Here is a 21941-nt window from a genome sequence, read left to right as displayed (position 1 = left end):
GTGTATACATTTAGCTTCTTGGAACGCTGTTTTGAAAGCTAATCATGTGCCAATCCTAGCTCTGGATCTGTTGTTGTCTCGTAGCTGTTGAGGTGGAGCAGAGCACATCCTCGCTTACACAACGGGAGCTTCCGGGGCAGCGCGTGCTCTGGGTCAGGTGTGCTGCCGTCCTACGGCCGCTGTGGTTCGTTTGTACTGAGAGCTGTCATTCAAAAAGGGGCGGGACACACTGACAGCTCACTTGAGCAGGCTGTAGACACATCGTTGGAGGGAGAGAATACGGTGATATAAAGCTGTCGGGCTGGGTGCTTCACATTGTGTAACCCTTTCCACAGCAGATGGTGTCAAATAAATACTGGAGAATGTTGAAATATTGGTTGAGCTTAAATAATAGATGCTTGAATTGCAGACAAGCTTTCCCCCTCGGGGCAAGTATGAAAAGACTTGTGTGCACATATATAATAATGCAATTAATATTTAGTATCAATATATCATTGGATCCCCTATGAGTTATCGTGCCAATCTAACAGTACGTTCCTATGAAAGGGGTTTCACTGGATTACAATCATAAAATCATAAAAGAGCACACAAACTCACATACTGGACTAAGAGCTAATTCATTGAAACGTGGTTCTTTTAAACAGCATTAAAATAGGCAACTGTATGACATTTCCGTTCGGTTAGTAAAGGTGAAGCTAGGGAATCAATCTACAAAGATATTTGCAAAACAATATAATGGAGGGGATTAAACAAAAGGTTGATGGAAAAATTATATTATTTATATATATATATATAAATATAAATATATATATATTTATGTAATACATAATATATATTATGTTTTTAATATATATATATAAAGGCTATGTATTTCAGTCGCCTGGAGACCAATTAAAGGCATGAAGGTTGACTCACAGTCTGCGTTCTCTTTCATTCTCATACCATTTCAGAAATGTGACATTTTTGTAGTTAATTGTCACATTTCTAAAATGAGTCACACGGAAGCTCAGTGTTTGCTGTACAACTTGACAATTTTTTTTTAATTCACATAAGTCTGCAGCAACAATTCAGTTTCTGAGTAGAATTGCAGAAAACCTCTGACCACTGACATCCTTGGTCTGGGATTTGTCCTCTACACCGCTCCGATTTGGGGAAACAGTACTTTTTCACAACAAGCATGCAAATCCGTACTCTCTGATATTAGAAAGTAGCAGAAAGGGCCAGGTCCCGTTCATCTTAGTGCAGACGGAACACTCATTTGATCTCAAATGTCTACGCAGCGCAGCCTGAGAGCACACACAAACCTCAGGTCCCTCAGCGACATCACTTCAACAACTTTGTGTGTCTCAAGCACACAGAGCAAACAAAAGGGTAAAAGGTGAAATGAGAAAAATAAGAGGGTGAAGGAGAGGCTATCTGTTGAATAGCAGAAGAGTGTGAGTGAATGTGGTGGAATAACACCAGTGAGCCCACAACACCAAAGAAGTGTACGTGTCTGTCTGGCCTGAATCGCCCTCGAAATAGCAGCCGTCAGACTGGGATTAAACCCCAGAGCTCACGGAGCACCAAGTCTGCCTCATATTTATAGCGAAAACTGGATATAGAATCGTATTGTTTTAACGGAGCGCATCACACAGAGCGGGAACGTAATAGGACTGTATTACATTGGTTCCTTAATATCAGATAGGTGGATGGAATTATACTTCCATCCCACAGCGGTGGGAAGAGGTTCTTGATGGACCAATGCAACACTAACCAGGCACTCTGAGTGGGCGTGTCGTGGGAGTGGGGGAACGGGGAACAGCTGTTTGCTGGCAGGTAGAGTCGTTTTGCACGCAAATGGGGAAGTTGGCATCCTTACCAGATGGGGAAGTTTCAACTAATTAGGGGGAAGTTTGTGACCGATTCTTGACCTGAGAGCTAAGGTTAGTCCGGGGGGGCGGGGAGCAAAGCTCCTTCATCGTTTGGGTCCTTTTGACAAGTTTGGCTGCTGTGTTCAAGGTCAAGCGACCGGAATAATGGAAATGGAGGCTGAAATTCACAATTTTCTGTGTGAGCGTGACCAACATCATTATATAGCCTGCTATGATAGCTCAGGTATCAGGCATTTCATTAAAGGATAGGTAAACCCCAAATCTCTTTTTACAATTGAAAACTTTTCTGTTCGGGTCTCACACAGGGTTGCATCTGCTCCTATATGGAACCCAAAGTGTCCGTTGCTTCTTAAACCTTTACGACTGCCTCAACTCCATTGCACTTCTCTTGCTGAAAAGGGGGGTTCTATACCGTTTAATACGCTATAACACCATGTTGTGTATGTTTGGAGTATATGGCAAACTTTTCACAATGTGCGATTTATTGCGGTCGACAATCTGGAGAATGAAACCATGAAGGGAGAATTGCCAATGGTTCAGAGGTGGCAGGGGGGGAAGGCACTAAAAGCCTACGTCCATTTAGACGGGGGTCTGATCCTCCTCCCTCAACCCTCTCCAAAAGGGTGCAGTTGCAAATTTTGCACCATCGGGTATTTTTAAGGCCGTGAACTTTTTTGGTAGTTGGATCATGATAGTCCTCTATGGTGTGACATCATGATGATCGTTCCTCTATGTGTGACATCATGATGGTGGTTCTTCTATGGTGTGACATCATGATGGTCGTTCCTCTATGGTGTGACATCGTGATGGTGGTTCCTCTATGGTGTGACATCATGATGGTGGTTCCTCTATGTGGTGTGACATCATGATGGTCGTTCCTCTATGTGTGACATCATGATGGTGGTTCCTCTATGGTGTGACATTATGATGGGCGTCCCTCTATGGTGTGACATCATGATGGTGGTTCCTCTATGGTGTGACATCATGATGGTGGTTCCTCTATGGCGTGACATCATGATGGTCGTTCCTCTATGTGTGACATCATGATGGTGGTTCCTCTATGTGTGACATCATGATGGGCGTCCCTCTATGGTGTGACATCAGGATGGTCGTTCCTCTGACATCATGATGGTGGTTCCTCTATGGTGTGACATCATGATGGGCGTTCCTCTATGGTGGGACATCATGATGGTCGTCCCTCTATGGTGTGACATCATGATGGTGGTTCCTCTATGGTGTGACATCATGATGGTGGTTCCTCTATGGTGTGACATCATGATGGTGGTCCCTCTATGGTGTGACATCATGATGGTGGTTCCTCTATGGTGTGACATCATGATAAGCGTCCCTCTATGGTGTGACATCATGATGGTCGTTCCTCTATGACATCATGATGGGCGTCCCTCTATGGTGTGACATCATGATGGTCGTTCCTCTATGTGTGACATCATGATGGGCGTTCCTCTATGTGTGACATCATGATGGTCGTCCCTCTATAACATCATGATGGGCGTTCCTCTATGTTGTGACATCATGATGGGCGTTCCTCTATGTGTGACATCATGATGGTCGTCCCTCTATGGTGTGACATCATGATGGGCGTTCCTCTAGGGTGTGACATCATCAGTTTGGATAAAGAACAACATAATCTGCAAGAAGACATTTTAGATTAATACTAACAACGTGACAAAAGTGTACCTTACATTGCTGTCAAAGACATCCATCTACGTAATAATATTGCGGCGCACACTCACACACAGACACACACTACTAACAAATAACTCTCTCTTCATTCACAGACAATCACTGCGGCTCACACAGATGGACACACAACCCCACTCTCAACCTGTCCCCAGCCTCGCCCTGGTCCTCATTCATCTCTTCTTCAATCCCTGCCCATAATCAATAATGGCCGCGCAATTTCTTCTAAATTGCACATTTGCGCCTTGGGCACTTTTACCGTGTGCCCTCTCCTCTGCAAAGTGTCTCGACATCAGAACAAATTGATTATATGGTTCTGAATGCTACATTGAATGTATCTTTGCCTATTGCTATTACTATTATTGCACTCATGGCTAAAGCTTTTGACTATATCTTATGTCTGTGACCATGTATGCTGTGGTTTGGTTGGAAATGGCTGAGCCAGCACTGGGAGAATATATGTTGTGGATGACTGCGGCTGCCTCAGTATGAGCCAATTCGATTTAAGACCATTCCCAACTAATTTCTTATCAATTGGGACATGCTTTCTGTGGTTTCTTTGGCCAATCCATCTTGCCTGTCAATCACAGGTATGTGAAATGCAACCCTTCTCAATGGCAGATAGACCAGCGGACGGGGGGGTAGGACCCCCCGTCCTACCCCCCCGTCCGCCTCCTACCGTAGGACGGGGGGTAGGACAGATGGACATATCTTTGGATGTTTTAGTAAAACTCTTGCTTTCTTTCCTTCCTCTCAAACTAACCAACAGAACCTTCTGGGGTTCTTTATTACTCTCTACACCCAGAACCTACTAAACATGTGTTTTATTACTATGTGTGTGTTTTCTGCAGCCGTGCTATCACAGTGAGTCACCTGTGGGCTGAGTCCTTGGCTCTGTCAGCCGCGTCACCTTCTGTCTATTAGTCTGTCAACAATAGACAGGAGGACATCAGCTGCAGGCCTTCCCTCTGCCGTTCACCGGCTGGTCTCAGCACACACTACGGGCCGCACCGAGCCAGACACGCACACACGCACGCATGCACGCACAGACAAATACACATACACACAGGCACGGACAAACACACACACACACATGCGACAATGCACAGACAATTTCAGAACCAACCAGAACAAACACACACACACACTGGCTCTCTCTTCTTGGAAAACCACTGGTATATAAACATGCAGTCCAATCCAGTACCTGGCCTTATGAATATGAATGAACTCATTGGCACGGTTTAGCACTAGCCTCGCCATGCTAGCCCATGTGCTGCTTTCAGACGCTGAAGACGCAGAAGGGCAAAGAAACACAAAAACAGGCCATTTTACAGATTCATTAAGCCAAGAGAAAACTGACATAAGGCTTGAGAACACTGGCCAGTTTAGCCGAGCATAAAGTCGCAACGAATCGGTGCAGGTGGCAACATGTGAGCTATCAAGACGCTCCGACTAGAGGGGGTTATTAATGTCAGCAGACAGAAGGTGCAGCCATTTCAATAATTGATGCAGGGGCACAAATTGCTCCATTCCGGATTCCCTGCACTCTTAATCAATACTGATTCCCTTAATCAATGGTTGTCTGGACCCGTGGCCATCATTGGCTTCTCCCCCATCACCACAGCCCCTCGAACCCTCACCCCCCCGCCCCCCCCAGTTCCTCCTCCGCCATCACAACCACCTCAATCACAGCAGCCACCTCCAGCAGCAACACATCCGTCACCACCACCTCTTACACCAACACCACCATCCAATCTCCACCCCCACCCCCCTCGCCACTCCACAGTCCAGCAGTTCCTTCCACAGTCAAAGGCACAGGTGGTCGGCTGCACAGTGGCTGTTTGCACTGATCTGGCTCCGGGTAATGAAGCTCTTTCTGGGGTTTGGGAGAGGGGAGGGGTGGGGAGAAAGCTGGCTCCAGATTGAGCCAGTGTTTAATGAGGACAAATACTGCAGGAAAATGAATTGGTGGTGGTGGAGGTTGTGGTGGTGGAGGTGGTGGTGGAGGTAGTGGTGGAGGTGGTGGTGGTGGTGGTGGTGGAGGTAGTGGTGGTGATGTAAGTGGTTGTGGTGTAAGTGGTGGTGGTGGTGGTGTTGTTCGGGAAGATTCCAAGTCTGCCTTGAAATACTTTTCACCTCGAAGGGGGAGGCATGAAATAAAGTGAACAACACAGCAAAATGGCCTCTCGTGGGTATTGTACCATTACCGGTCCGTGGCAATAATCACTCGGACATGCTAACTCCCATTCTCAAAATCACATGCATGAAATGGGACAAGCATGAAACAAATGCTCTCTCTCTCTCTCTCTCTCTCTCTCTCTCTCTCTCTCTCTCTCTCTCTCTCTCTCTCTCTCTCTCTCTCTCTCTCTCTCTCTCTCTCTCTCTCTCTCTCTCTCTCTCTCCTCTACCCTCCCCTCACACATGGAACATGCACCAAACACGCACACTCACTCACACACATACACACTCTTGGTTTCCAGGATGCCAAGGCGTACTGCGGAGGAGCGGACGACAGTCGGTGGTGACATCTGGGCGGCACAGCTTGAGGAGACTGATAACCCCCCCCTGGGCGTGGGGTGCAGCGGCGGCGTCCCGGCCCTGTTCTGCCTCGCTGTCATCCTCAGAGAGAGGAGAAACAGAGAGCGTATGGCTCTCTCTCACTCTCTCCCTCTCTCCCCATTTCTGTTATTCCTCCCCTCGTTTTTTACACCCCATCCCAAAACAGCAACAAAACAAAAAGGAACTCATCATCGCTGTGTCAGCCCCCCTCTCTCTCTCCCTCCTCTGATTGGCTGAACAGCTCTCTCTCCAGCCTTTGATTGGCTGAACAGCTCTCTCTCCCTTCTCTGATTGGCTGTACAGCTCTCTCTCCCTCCTCTGATTGGCTGAACAGCTCTCTCTCCCTCCTCTGATTGGCTGAACATCTCTCTCTCCATCCTTTGTTTGGCTTTACAGCTCTCTCCTCCCTCCTCTGATTGGCTGTCCAGCTCGCTCTTCCTCCTCTGATTGGCTGAACAGCACCACACTATTACCAGGTGTTTCACATTAACTGATTGGCCCGTCTCCTTCTATTGGGTTAGGGTTAGGGTTAGTCTCCTTCTATTGGGTTAGGGTTAGGGTTAGTCTCCTTCTATTGGGTTAGGGTTAGGGTTAGTCTCCTTCTATTGGGTTAGGGTTAGGGTTAGGGTTAGTCTCCTTCTATTGGGTTAGGGTTAGGGTTAGTCTCCTTCTATTGGGTTAGGGTTAGGGTTAGTCTCCTTCTATTGGGTTAGGGTTAGGGTTAGGGTTAGTCTCCTTCTATTGGGTTAGGGTTAGGGTTAGGGTTAGTCTCCTTCTATTGAACAGGGTTAGGGTTAGGGTTAGTCTCCTTCTATTGGGTTAGGGTTAGGGTTAGTCTCCTTCTATTGAACAGGGTTAGGGTTAGGGTTAGTCTCCTTCTATTGAACAGGCAGTGTCTGACGCTGAGGGCTGGTTTCAACATTTAAAGACAACATGAAATGGGTCCTAGATATTACTTCCTCAAAGTGGCCTTTTTCCAAGAAAAGTGCATTTTAGGTGAAGGAAAACCATAGGAGGAATCTTTTTTTTTTCCAAATGGTTTAAGGTTAGCCAGGCATCGCCAGATGAATTGGTCCCATTAGTCTGGAAGCTCTCCGTACATCACCCACGGGGGTCAGACCAAAGCGCTTCTGGACGCAATTGGACAGGCCTTCATCCAATCAGAGCACCGAAACAGGTGAGCAGCACCAAGCGATGAAAACAATACATCGTTACAGCTTTAAGCGCAGTCGTTTGATTTCTTTTAGTGAAACTATACCACCCAGTTTGTTTAATACTGCAGCCATCTGTAGTCTCCTTAGCGGAACAGACCATTCGACGTCAGTGGCAGCCATCTGTGTTGTGGTTGCTCCTACAGCGCTCCTATGCATTGTATTTATCCTGCCTCGTACGAGGCTGTGATTGGTCGGCCTCGCACAAGTTTGTGATTGGTCGGCCTGTCTCGTACCGGCAGGAATAGTTCTGTGTGGGAGGGGAGCCAGACCTTATTTGCAGAGCAAGTGAAACATGATTTCTGGTTCCCTGGCTAGGATAAGGTTGTGCCAAAGTTACATTTGTCAGCAGTGTATAGTGATGCTATCTAATTATAATATGGTATCATATTATTTGTCCAAAGTCAAGTCTATTGCTTTAACAAGTTGCCAGCACTATCAACCGAAATTCATCTCCAGAGGAAATGCAGAGAAAAAGTAACAGCAAATGGCAGTCGATGAACCACATGTTCCTGCTTCCTCAGGAGTTTAGGGTGACATTGATTCGCTTGCGGTGCTTGTAGTCAATTGACATTGTTTGCATCCCTTCCTCTGAAGGTGAAGAGGAGGCAGAATGTAGCCAGCTGCACTTGTGTCTTAGTCTTGAACCGTGTGCCAGAATCGGTAGACGGCGTTTGTTTGTGTGCGTGCGTGCGTGCGTGCGTGCGTGCGTGCGTGCGTGCGTGCGTGCGTGCGTGCGTGCGTGCGTGCGTGCGTGCGTGCGTGCGTGCGTGCGTGCGTGCGTGCGTGCGTGCGTGCGTGCGTGCGTGTGTGTGTGTGTGAGAGAATGAGTTTGTTTGTTATGGTAAACTAATCTCCATCTCTTTGGCGTGGACATGACTCCCTGCTCTCGCTGGCGTTCTGACAGAAGTGTTGGAGTGGGCTTCGCGTAATCGATTTACACAGCAATCACAAAACGGCAGCAACGACCTTCCCTTCCCGAGTCCTTCAACACATCTTGGGGTTTTTCCTTTTTTCTTTGAGCTTATCTCACGCCATCAGCAGAGCGGTGATTAATGGCTGCGATGCTGCTTGTCTATTTAAGGTCCAATGTGGAAACAGCTGAGGAGCGGTGAAAAATGCTTTATTCTTGAGACTCTTTCTCGTCATTTTTATATTCGACTAAGCCTATTTTGGGATAACCCTGTTTTTAATTGGAACCAAAATAAAAGCTTTGACGCCTTCTTTGACGGTATCTGTCCTAAGCAAATTACTCTTTCCACTTTTATTTCTGATGTATTCCACTACCGGGTTCTCTGTAACAATAGTCATATTTTGTTGTGTTTTGTTCAGTTAAACTCTTTTAAAAGCGGCAGGAAGGTAAAGAGAGACTTGATACATACAGTATATCCCTCTTCCCTCCCTCGGTCGCCATGCTTCTGTTTACCTCATGGTCCAATCATAGCAGCCCGGGCATAAAACAATCTCTTCAAAGGCCATGATTAAAAAGGCATGAGGCACCGATCACCGACCTTTCCAAAGCAAGAGAGGGATGCTTCAAGGCCCCGGATGGAGGAACGTCTCACTGAGCAACATAGAAGTGGGGTAAGCTAAGGGGAGGCAGTCTGCCTCAACTAAAGCTAACCCTAACAACAAGATCCACCAAATAATAATGATATTTAGTCAGCAAAGAACAAATAACTACAACAAAAAACATTACTGCTACACTTAAAATATGAAACAGTTAAAAAAAAAGTAGCTATTTTCCAAAATGTGGCTTTAGCTACCTCTCAGTCAGGACTCGGCCAATCAGTTAACTACAAATAAGCGAGCAGCCAATGAGACTCTATGACCTGGGGGCGTGGCCGTCCTGATAGTTGACAGGCTGTCAGGTGGAGGTGAGGTGGGGGTACCTCCGCCCCACCAGCCACAGGAGTGGTGGTGACGGCACAGGGGGTGTTATAGTGGAGGTCAACTTTTAATGGGTCCTGGGGTCAAAGGGCAGCTGGCCAAAGAGCCGCCCGGAGATTCAGAGGTCGCAGTCTCCTGTCCTCCTCGTGTACACACAGCCCCCCCGGAGGCTGGGGAGGTCATTTGCAGTGTAATCGAAATGTGTGTGTGTGTGTGTGTGTGTGTGTGTGTGTGTGTGTGTGTGTGTGTGTGTGTGTGTGTGTGTGTGTGTGTGTGTGTGTGTGTGTGTGTGTGCCCGCTGGTGTCTTTGTGTGTGTAGGGTTTGTGTGGTTCATACTGTGAGAGTTGGCAGAGATTCAGCAGAGGAGCAGCCTGACAGCAGCACTGTAGGCTGGCTGTAGCTGAGAGCCTCACTCTGGAGCCAGACAGAATGCATTTCAAATGTCACCTTGCCTTGCCACCCTTAGACACCGTGAATGAGACAAAGAGTGAGCAGGCCACAAAAGAACAGAGCATAAGAGGGATAGGAAAATAGCAGAGACTGACCGAACGGAGAACATGCCCGGCTAACCCTAACCCTAACGGAGAACATGGCTGCATTGGTTGGATTAGGGTTAGGGTTAGGCTAACCCTAACCCTAACCCTAACCCTAACCCTAACTGAGAACATGGCTGGCTGCATTGATTGGATAACCCTAACTGAGAACATGGCTGGCTGCATTGATTGGATAACCCTAACTGAGAACATGGCTGGCTGCATTGGTTGGATTAGGGTTAGGGTTAGGGTTAGGGTTAGGCTAACCCTAACCCTAACGGAGAATATGTCCGGCTGCATTGGTTGGACTTCCCGGTATGACCTTAGTAGGAGAAAAAATAATAATAAAACAATAGAAAAAGGATTGTCAGTGGAATGGACCGATTCAGAAGGGAATGCTCATTTGTAAGCACCCATTTGTTTTTTACTTTACCTCTGTGATTATAAGTTGTACAAGACTGTTGAATATGCCAACAGGTTGTACTTTGAGCTTAGAATCTCATTTAGTGATATAACCATGCTTCCTCTTATTATCATGACAAAACATTGTTTAAATTGTGAACAATCATATGAAGTGGTTGTGGAGAACGTATACCTCGCCAAACTCATATTCTATTTTTCTTCTGACTTGGTAACTTGCTGAATAGCCTGTGTAGATGATGAGTCTTAAAATCAACGCAGGCGACAATTCTTTTCAAATTATTTACTCCACCGATCTTAATGATACGTCCAATGATCCAACCGAAACCACATTGAATATCCAACAACTTTGGCTGAACAGAAGTTCTTTGGTTTCGCCAGACGACAAGAAAAGCAGTTCTTTAAAAGTATGCTACTGGCTGACCGATTTCTGGAGCATTTTTCTCTTTTAGGTAAAAGGTGGAGACGCAAACAGCAGCTCTGTTCATCTGCAGGTGTAAGACGTATGAAATACCCTCATGGTAGGCATCTCCGTCAGCAGAATAGTAATATATACAGAATTCAACAATAACTAGATCTCTCCTTTTTTCCTTTCTGTAAAAAAACGGTGTCCTCGTTCCAGGACAAACATGCATGAGTTTTTTACCTTTGAAAGTTTTGGCCCAGATGAGTTTTCTTCTTAACATGTTTGGAGGGAGGGAGAGGATTTTTGAATAAGTGATGAATGTCAAGGTGGAGTATTGCAGGAATAAAAAGGAAAGGTCAAACTAAGTTTCTCGCTTCACTGGTGCTCCAGCGAATGAATGGCCAATAATATACGACCTATCTTATCCTTGAGAAAAGCTTGACTAAAAATAAAAATTCCCTCTGAAAGTGTATTCAGTTTAACATTCACTTGAAAATGTGCACTAAATCTACCTCATAAACTCATCATATATATTGAGGACAGTTTTCTTTGGACCAATGGTTTCGTTTTTTTGTTGAAAATATCAAACTGTGAAGTTATTGAAAAGCTGGTTGCATCGTTTTGTATCAGAAAGATTGTGAGTAAACAAAAGACAGTAGAAAAAGCCTTTCTGGTAAACTAAAAACGAAATACTAAATACTTGCAGAGGTAAGAAAAAATCCTTACGTTTTCACATGGGATAAAGTTGAAGGTTTAAAGGATTAAAGTGGAACATTGCTTTTGGATATACAACGTCCCTGAATATAGAACAAAGCTTAAATGGTAACCGTCACTGTTTCATGTGCTTGTCTAAAGCAGTCAACTCTGTTTCTCCAAAAATGTTGGATCCAAATAGGAACAAAGGTCCGAACATTCCGTCGAGTGAAAATCGAGTAGATATTGCAGACCACGATCCAGCGCTTTCTCTCACAAATGGTAACATAGCTCCTGCCCAACTACTACTCACTACTTACTTTACTTTCACTCCTGCCTTCTGCTATCCCCACCAGAATGTTGCAGCTCTGCATCAGCAGCTTTAAAAGGCAGACTCACCTCCCAGTGCTGCTCGCGGTCTGCATGGCGTTGAAAGACTCGGCACAGCGGAGCCCGCTGATAGAAAACCGTGCAGCGCAAACAACCAACACCTGAGACAATCTGGCGGTCTGAATAAATCAGGAAGTGATCTCTGAACACTACTACTACACATTTTTGTAACTGTTAAATCACTGTGCACAACCGCCCCCCCCACACACACACACACACACACACACACACACACACACACACACACACACACACACACACACACACACACACACACACACACACACACACACACACACACACACACATGCCCCCCACTGGCATGACTCCAGTGGGAATCAACGTGGGGAAAGGGAGAGTTTGACTAAAGTTGAATTACGTACGGTGCTAATTTCCTCCAAGGCAGTGATATAACCAACAGTACCCCTCCACTCAATCTATGGGCCTTGACCTAAATGTGTAATGTTAGAATAAGCTTTGTAGTACAAGTGGTCGGTGGTATGCAAACTTTCTTAAGCGTGTGGGAATCTCTCACACTGCATTGAACTCCTACCTCGGTAACAAACTACCAATAGAAACTACTCGCCCGCACCAGTTTAACCATAAAATATTAATGCCTAGCTCAACTGCCAAACATTTTCTTTCACTGCATACATGAAAATCATTTCAGGTTTTAATTCAGCAATGCTGAATCTCCGGAACAAAGGGGAAAGGCCTTTGAGGCATCGATGGAACTAAGACAACTCGCTAGAATGAGAACGCTTAGCGAAAAATCAATAGTGTCACATCAAAATCAAACAAAGGCCCCAGGGACAGAAAGATGATAGCCAGTCAGGACTGTGGCTCCAGGGAATGCGCCACTATGAACCACAGATGGCGGCGGTAGTCACTGCGATGCACACACTCATCTGATGGGTCATCGACATTCATCAACCACGGCCCCCATTGACTTTGATCCACTCTCGCTTTCCATTGTTTCTTCATTTCTTCTCTGTTTTTTTAAATGTTCTTTTTGTACCCACAATGCCAGAGTTTCCTGGCCGCGGCGGTGAGCGTGTGATCCAGCCGGGCACTCAGTTCCGTGAGCGCCGATTAAGCAAATATGTCTGACAGCATCCCCCCCCCCACCCCCTGCACTTCAAAAACACATCAATCAACCAAAGTCAAAAATGCCAAAAGACCTTCTCCTTGTCACTGAGTCCTACTTTGCTGTGATTGATGTGGGAAGGGGGGAGGAATCTCCAAACACACACACGTTCCTCCCCTCTTTCGCCCCTCCTTCTCCAGTCTTTTCCTCTCTCACAAACTCCTTCATCAATTTCCAATCCGCATCCCCCGATCCCCATCTCTGAAGAAATAACAAATGATAACACTTTCTGAAGAATGATTCACACAATATCCTCTGGCAATTTAAATACTCCTGCCTCCTAAACACACATGCATGTGTATGGGTATGTGTGTGTGTGTGTGTGTTTGTTTGTGTGTGTTTGTTTGTGAAAATGTGTGTTTGCATCAGTGACTGTGTGTGTGTGTGTGTTGGGGGGGGGGGAGACTTAGACAGGAATTAGAGCGAGGTCGAGAACTGATCGGGAGGGGGTTCAAAACGTGTGTGTGTGTCCGTCTGTAAGTTGGTTTGGGTCTGTAAGTGTGTGTGTCTGTAAGTGTGTGTGTGTCTGTAAGTGTGTGTGTGTGTGAGTGTGTGTCTGTCTGTAAGTGTGTTTGCGTCTGTAAGTGTGTCTGTAAGTGTGTGTGTGTCTAAGTGTGTTTGTGTCTGTAAATATGTTTGTGTCTGTAAATATGTTTGTGTCTGTAAGTGTGTTTGTGTCTGTAAGTGTGTTTGCGTCTGTGTGTGTGTGTGCATCTGTAAGTGTGTGTGTCTGTAAGTGTGTGTGTCTGTAAGTGTGTGTGTGTCTAAGTGTGTGTGTGTGTGTGTGTGTGTGTGTTAACACAGTAATAATGAGTTAGAGGTTGGGGGGGCATGATGCAGTAATGACCGCGGTGGCCCCCAGGGCCGCTGTGTATCCAGAGGGTTAGTGTTAAGCTCTGGTCTCTGCTGCTCTGGTCTCTGGGCTGTGATAGAGAGACCGCTACTGCACTCTGCTATCGATAGTGACGAAGACGGTGGGCTGAGTCAATATCTGTAGCCCCTAGCCATGGTGCTCTTCCTCTGTCTGCCACAGATTCTCCTTCTCCTCATGAGTGCGATCCATCTTGGACAATCAACAACATATTATTCTGTGAACATACACACACATGCACAGTAAAATCTCCTAAATAAATGCTTAAGGTACTTGTTTTGTAACTGTCTTCGTCTCATTTCTTGCTTCCTGCTCCTTCATCTTCTTCTCATCAGTGACTCCATTAAGATCTTTTCTTTATTCTGTTAATTCACTTGCTCTCTCTCCCCGACTCTTTATGTGTATCTCCTTCTCTCACTCCCTCAGAAGGGTCGGACAGCTTAATGAGAGAGAGAGAGAGAGAGAGAGAGAGAGAGAGAGAGAGAGAGAGAGAGAGAGAGAGAGAGAGAGATGGTATAAAATAAAACATCGTCCACCCGGCGTCCCATGCTCATTTCACCTTGTTACCCACAGTCACCAAACAAGGACACTGAGGCGTGATGGGGGCCGGTCGGAGAGGTGGACCCCTGTACATGTGTGGCCTGACCTGGGTCCTGGCTCATTCGGTGTAGGGTCGGCCCAATAGTGGCGCAGAATTACACAATACCCACCAGCCTTTACAGAGTGGAGCAGAGGAGGTATACTTGTAGAAATGTATAGATCACACTCTGTATTTCAACTGCGTGTGTGGATGACGGCTGTTGAGGCAGCCTCACCAGGCCTGGGTCAGACTGATTGGGCTCTGGGGCTGGTGAGGCGGCACACCTGTTGCCCATGAGCAATCAATGTGCAGAGGTTAAACCAGCCACCACCACACACACTCAGGGAGAGATCTCCTGCATGCTAACATGGAGCCAGTTCATGTAGCAATGTCTACCAATATTTACAATGAGCCGGTTTACCAACACCAGCACCCTGGCGTCCTTTGTGGTCTGAATAGGCCCTGCATTAGACAGCAGTGTAGCATGGTCCATTGCCACATGCCGTCTCGGTGACTTATTGGGCTCCTCCAAACGCAGAGATGCAGGGTAGTTGTGCTGCCATCTGGACGTGCGCCGAGCACGGATTAAGTCAATAAAATAGAATATATAAGAATAGTTGGATACAATAAAGAAGCTTAACAAGTAGCACAAAATACCATTGGTGTGTAAACAAATCTACTGGCATATCCCTTATATTATTAGAACCTTTTTTATGAACAAAATAAAAAAAGGTATTAAGATTAATCTGTTGGGGATTATACTACACAAATTGTGAACATACGGGCTTGTTTTCAACATGCGTCATATGTAGGACTGAGTTAGTGTTGTGATGCAGTGATAAAAGGTTAGTTGATCAACGATAGCCAACTCAAAAGCAGGTGGAAAGGTGGAACGGAGCAACAAACACTGCCACGATGGATTATGTCTTCAAGTCGTATCTGCTCAAGAAGCCGGAGAGGAGCCAGAGCTGCTAACTATTGAGGAGCGTGACAGCATGAAGGTAAGTGGGCACAGCCCATCCACCTGGGTGTGTCTACCTGAGCATTGATCTATGATCACTCAGCGGCTTATGAGTGGAGTTTGCTTGTGTTGAAGGCACCGGCCCACTCACAGGGTTACGAGTGAAGTTTGTTTTGTGACCTAAATAATCGTTGCGCTGCTACCAGCATCACTAATAGAGTGGTACGTGACGTCGATGTAATTCTGGATGCTGCATAAAATAACCGTTTAGTTATTGAACAGAACCAACACGTCCCATGTACTCCAGCGCTGCCCCTGCAGCCATCCAACATGAGGTCTGCTCTTTGCAGCAAGTCCTTGATCGAATATGTGTGTGTGAGTGCATGAGTTTGTGCTATTGTTCCCTGGGGGCCCAGTGGGACCCAGGATAGTGTCCCCCGCAGAGAGCTGATGATGGGGGAGTTACCTGTGCCGTCTCTAATAGAGCTTCTGAGTGACTGAGTAGGACTACTGAGGAGAGATCACAGGGTGACCTTCTCTATGTTAGTCCCACTGAAACCAGTCCCTTATCACTAGTGGTTATAGTGGTGAGGATGATGATGATAATACAAAAACACACATTCATCGCAATCAGAAAATACTTGCATGGTATTAAAGAACATTTGAAGGTCAAGATACACACTTAATATCACTTATTTGGATTGCACACTGATTAAACACACACACACACACACGGAGATCCTTAATAAACAGTATTGACATGTTTGCATTTATGCCCTCTGCCGTTTAGCCGCCATCATTGACGTTATCGCCGTGTTTGCTATAACCACCTGGCCATGCATCCGTCACCCCCAAAGATCCATACGGTCTCGATTAATCCGTAAATATCAGAGAAATGCCTTTGGACAGCAATATGGTCCCAGGTCATTAGGGACTTTAGGGTTAGGGGGGGGAGGGATCAGCAAGATAGAGGGAGACAGAGGGACAAGGAAACGGGTTCAAGAGGTTGTACTTGATGTTTGGGTTAAGGTTTGAATGTGCTTTATTATCGATGAGAAAAAATGAAATGGAGAGGGATGAGTATACTATGAAAACGAAATCCAACTAAAGTATCCATTTGAAGATCCTGAAGGCTGTTGTATGAAGGAATCCTTCGTGTCAGAGCGAGGTTACAGTCTGCGGTGGATCTAAACAAATAGTGTCAAAGGCGGGCTGCTTTAAAGAGTCATGATATATGGGTATGTTTATCCTTACAGATGAGCCGGTCTCACACGGAAATGGATCTGATGATCCAGGCTGAAGCTGTTGTGTGCGTCACAGTTGTGATTGGCCGAGTGAAAACACATCATAGCAAAATATCCCTGCCTTCACAGAGAATGTCCATATATGGGCCCGACGGAAGGTCGCAGTTAGAGCGGGCGCCGTGCGACCCAAGCACCAAGTGGCCCATTACCGGTGGGGGGGCACGGCTCTTCATTACCTGTGGGGGTGAGAGGGGGGGGGGGGACGACACGGCTCTTCATTACCCATTGGGGTGAGAGGGGGGGGGCACGGCTCTTCATTACCCATTGGGGTGAGAGGGGGGGGGGGGGGGGGCACGGCTCTTCATTACCCATTGGGGTGAGAGGGGGGGGGGGGGCACGGCTCTTCATTACCCATTGGGGTGAGAGGGGGGGGGACACGGCTCTTCATCACCTGTGGGGGTGAGAGGGGGGGGGACACGGCTCTTCATTAGCTGTCGGGGGGGGGGGGGGGGGACACGGCTCTTCATTAGCTGTCGGGGGGGAGGGGGGGGGGGGACACGGCTCTTCATTAGCTGTCGGGGGGGAGGGGGGGGGGGGACACGGCTCTTCATTAGCTGTCGGGGGGGAGGGGGGGGGGGGACACGGCTCTTCATTAGCTGTCGGGGGGGGGGGGGGGGGACACGGCTCTTCATTAGCTGTCGGGGGGGAGGGGGGGGGGGGACACGGCTCTTCATTAGCTGTCGGGGGGGAGGGGGGGGGGGGGCACGGCTCTTCATCACCTGTGGGGGTGAGAGGGGGGGGGGACACGGCTCTTCATTAGCTGTCGGGGGGGGGGGGGGGGGGCACGGCTCTTCATTAGCTGTCGGGAGGGGGGGGGGGGGGCACGGCTCTTCATTACCCAGCCCATCAATTCCATTCGCTCCGTGATTTACATCATCGGCCACGGCGGAACAACATGGAAACCCACGAACACGAGGAGGAGAGCGTCGACGTGCTGTCGTAGCCGCGCCTCTCTTCCCCCCACCCCCTGACGGACAGAAGGGGGGGTGGTGGGGGCACACGGCGGGCTGAGGGGGGTTCCGGTGGTTTGGGAGAGGGAGGGGCTAAAGGCCATTAACTACCCGTCTCTGGTGGGAGGGTCCATGCATATTTAACGAGGTCAGATTAAGGGGCTTTGGGAGGGGGCAGAGCGGAGCGCTCATGAAGACACACACTCAGCAAAACAGAGAGCAAGTGTGTCTGGGGTGAGTGAGTGAGGGGGTGAGTGAGTGAGTGAGGGGGTGAGTGAGTGAGTGAGGGGGTGAGTGAGTGAGTGAGGGGGTGAGTGAGTGAGTGAGGGGGTGAGTGAGTGAGTGAGTGAGTGAGTGAGTGAGTGAGTGAGTGAGGGGGTGAGTGAGTGAGTGAGGGGGTGAGTGAGTGAGTGAGGGGGTGAATGAGGGGGTGAGTGAGTGAGGGGGTGAGTGAGTGAGGGGGTGAGTGAGTGAGGGGGTGAGTGAATGAGTGAGGGGGTGAGTGAGTGAGGGGGTGAGTGAGGGAGTGAGTGAGTGAGTGAGTGAGGGGGTGAGTGAGTGAGGGGGTGAGTGAGTGAGGGGGTGAGTGAGGGGGTGAGTGAGTGAGGGGGTGAGTGAGTGAGTGGGTGAGTGAGTGAGGGGGTGAGTGAGTGAGTGAGGGGGTGAGTGAGTGAGGGGGTGAGTGAGTGAGGGGGTGAGTGAGTGAGTGAGTGAGGGGGTGAGTGAGTGAGGGGGTGAATGAGTGAGGGGGTGAGTGAGTGAGTGAGTGAGGGGGTGAGTGAGTGAGGGGGTGAGTGAGTGAGTGAGGGGGTGAGTGAGTGAGGGGGTGAATGAGTGAGGGGGTGAGTGAGTGAGGGGGTGAGTGAGTGAGGGGGTGAGTGAGTGAGGGGGTGAATGAGTGAGTGAGGGGGTGAGTGAGTGAGTGAGTGAGGGGGTGAATGAGTGAGTGAGTGAGTGAGGGGGTGAGTGAGGGGGTGAGTGAGTGAGGGGGTGAGTGAGTGAGGGGGTGAGTGAGTGAGTGAGTGAGGGGGTGAGTGAGTGAGGGGGTGAGTGAGTGAGGGGGTGAATGAGTGAGTGAGGTAGCCAGCAGAGGCAGAGTTGTGAACTAGGAGGCAAAAAGATGTTGAGGGAAATCACCTTAGCACTCATTTCGTAACCAAATAAAAAAGTGGGCGTGTGTATTATGGGCGTCTGCATGACATTCAGAGGTGCTGCTGTTTGGTCGCCTTGTATTTAGCATTGGGTTATGGATGCTACTTTGTGTATTACTATAAATCCTAGAGCTGATCCTGGTCCAAATTCTTCGTGAAGGCAGTGGGAGGAAAAGTGCACATAGCATGACACTTTAGACGACATTACATGGATATTCCTTCGCCTCATCTCACATCTCATGTCTGTGAGGTCTATTTGTCTGTTCAATTCCTCGCAAAGGAGTTATATGGCCTGCAAAACCCATTTCTTTCTTTTTTCATTCATAACTAAGCGATCAAACAAAGCTTTCTTAGTGTTCACACCCTGTCAAGTGTGTGTGTGTGTGTGTGTGTGTGTGTGTGTGTGTGTGTGTGTGTGTGTGTGTGTGTGTGTGTGTGTGTGTGTGTGTGTGTGTGTGTGTGTGTGTGTGTGTGGGGGGGGGTTGTGTTGTTAGTCGTGATATAACTGAATTGTGTGAATGTGTGTGACAGCCTTTGAGCAGAATGTCTCCCCCATCTCCATCTCTTCTTAATCTCACTATAATTGCCTAACCTCTCTGCCTACAACTCATCCCAACCCCTCCCCTACCCACTACCCACCAGTAACTGGCTGGCCTCTTCCCACTGTTTCAGTCTATGAGGAAGTGCATCTCTGCATAAAACAGTATGTGATGCACCTAAGAATGTCATAAATGCAATCCTATTTCTGCGAGAAAACAAGATGTGAGAACAAGATTTGCGCCTTCATGTGTCATTCTGTATTAAAGATATGTTGTTATTACTGGGAGACATTTTGTTATCAACTGACAAAGGCCCACAAGCCTCTTTGAATTGACTACAGCAAAGTCAAAGGTGTGTGTGTGTGTGTGTGTGCGTGTGCGTGTGTGATAAGAATGTTTGGAGAGCCTGGCAAGGTGAGATAATGCAGGGATATAAAAAAATAAATAAACTGCTTGGTTGCCGAGGCGACCATATGAATGAACCGAATTACTACTACGACACAGAAAAAGCAACTGAAGTTAGTCTTGATCGTACGATGATTCAGATCTACCGATGAAAGATTTATTTTTATTATTTAAGGCTTTGAGCGTTACAAGGAAAATGGGAGGCTTCCATGTAATTGTCAAGCTAATTTAAGCCGACTTTTGAAATGATGCTAAAAGAAATAGAAAATGTGAATCAGGCGCGTTTCAGCGAGATGGAGCCAGTCACCTCGGCTGTACAAAGTGTTGTTTGGTCGGGAGTCGTGGGCTACTTCTGTTATGCACGATGGTAGTAAACTGTAAAATAATTAGAGGTTCAAACCGGATCAACCATCTTGGCCATCTGAGAATAATGAGAGCGGGTGAGACTGAGGAATACTGTCTCCTCATTGGTCAACGCACCCTGCTGCTGCTACCAGCCAGAAACCGAATGGGAGGTCACGTGATCAGGATGGTCTCGGCACTAATGGTGGGGGGAAGAGGGGGGGGGGGGGGGGGGTCTGGAGGTCTGGGGGGGTGGGAGGGGGGTCTGGAGTGGAGAGGGAGCAGACGCTCTTGTCAGACTCTAATTACAGAGCAGGGTCCATCCCCACTGTAGCAATCAGGTGTGTGTGTGTGTGTGTGTGTGTGTGTGTGTGTGTGTGTGTGTGTGTGTGTGTGTGTGTGTGTGTGTGTGTGTGTGTGTGTGTGTGTGTGTGTGTGTGTGTGTGTGTGTGTGTGTGTGTGTGTGTGTGTGTGTGTGTGTGTCCTTACATCCGATTGGCCCAACCAACCCCACAGACCTGTCTCTGCCGTCCCAACGATTAAACATCCATCCCATTTCCCGTCTCCCACTAATCCCACGCGTCTGAGTGGGAGAGCCTGTCTCTACGCCCCATAACGCCGCAGCACATGCTTCTGATTGGATGACGCCTGCAATAATTTATACAAGCTGTTCCGGTTTGGTTATTACGGCTAGCGACGGCTAGGGAGGGCTAGGAACGGCTAGGAACGGCTAGCGACGGCTAGGGAGGGCTAGGAATGGCTAGCGTCGGCTAGCGACGGCTAGGGAGGGCTAGGAACGGCTGATCGTTCCTAGCCCTAGTTCCTAACGGTCAAACTTGTTTGTTTGTTTTTATACTGAGGGAGTTCATGCACATCACAGCAGTTCAGTATTGCACATCACAGTGGTTGATTGGTGCACATCCCAGTGGTTGATTGGTGCACATCCCAGTGGTTGATTGGTGCACATCCCAGTGGTTGATTGGTGCACATCCCAGTGGTTGATTGGTGCACATCCCAGTGGTTGATTGGTGCACATCCCAGTGGTTGATTGGTGCACATCACAGTGGTTGATTGGTGCACATCACAGCAGTTCATTATTGCACATCACAGTGGTTGATTGGTGCACATCCCAGTGGTTGATTGGTGCACATCCCAGTGGTTGATGCACATCCCAGTGGTTGATTGGTGCACATCCCAGTGGTTGATTGGTGCACATCCCAGTGGTTGATTGGTGCACATCCCAGTGGTTGATTGGTGCACATCACAGTGGTTGATTGGTGCACATCACAGCAGTTCATTATTGCACATCACAGTGGTTGATTGGTGCACATCCCAGTGGTTGATTGGTGCACATCACAGTGGTTCATTGGTGCACATCCCAGTGGTTCATTGGTGCACATCCCAGTGGTTGATTGATGCACATCCCAGTGGTTGATTGGTGCACATCCCAGTGGTTGATTGGTGCACATCCCAGTGATTGATTGGTGCACATCCCAGTGGTTGATTGGTGCACATCCCAGTGATTGATTGGTGCACATCCCAGTGGTTGATGCACATCCCAGTGGTTGATTGGTGCACATCCCAGTGGTTGATTGCTGCACATCCCAGTGGTTGATTGCTGCACATCCCAGTGGTTGATTGGTGCACATCCCAGTGGTTGATTGGTGCACATCCCAGTGGTTGATTGGTGCACATCCAATTGGTTGATTTGTGCACATCCCAGTGGTTGATTGGTGCACATCCCAGTGGTTGATTGATGCACATCCCAGTGGTTGATTGGTGCACATCCCAGTGGTTGATTGGTGCACATCCCAGTGGTTGATTGGTGCACATCCCAGTGGTTGATTGGTGCACATCCCAGTGGTTGATTGGTGCACATCCCAGTGGTTCATTGGTGCACATCCCAGTGGTTCATTGGTGCACATTGTGATCTCTGTGGAACTCGTCCTGGAAGGTGGGGCTTTGTTAAAGAATATTTTTTTCACTTGATTCAAAGTAAAATGGACATGCTAT

This window comes from Gadus macrocephalus, chromosome 19 (assembly GCF_031168955.1).
Source record: "Gadus macrocephalus chromosome 19, ASM3116895v1".
Taxonomy (NCBI): domain Eukaryota; kingdom Metazoa; phylum Chordata; class Actinopteri; order Gadiformes; family Gadidae; genus Gadus; species Gadus macrocephalus.
This window is presented reverse-complemented; position numbering follows the sequence as displayed.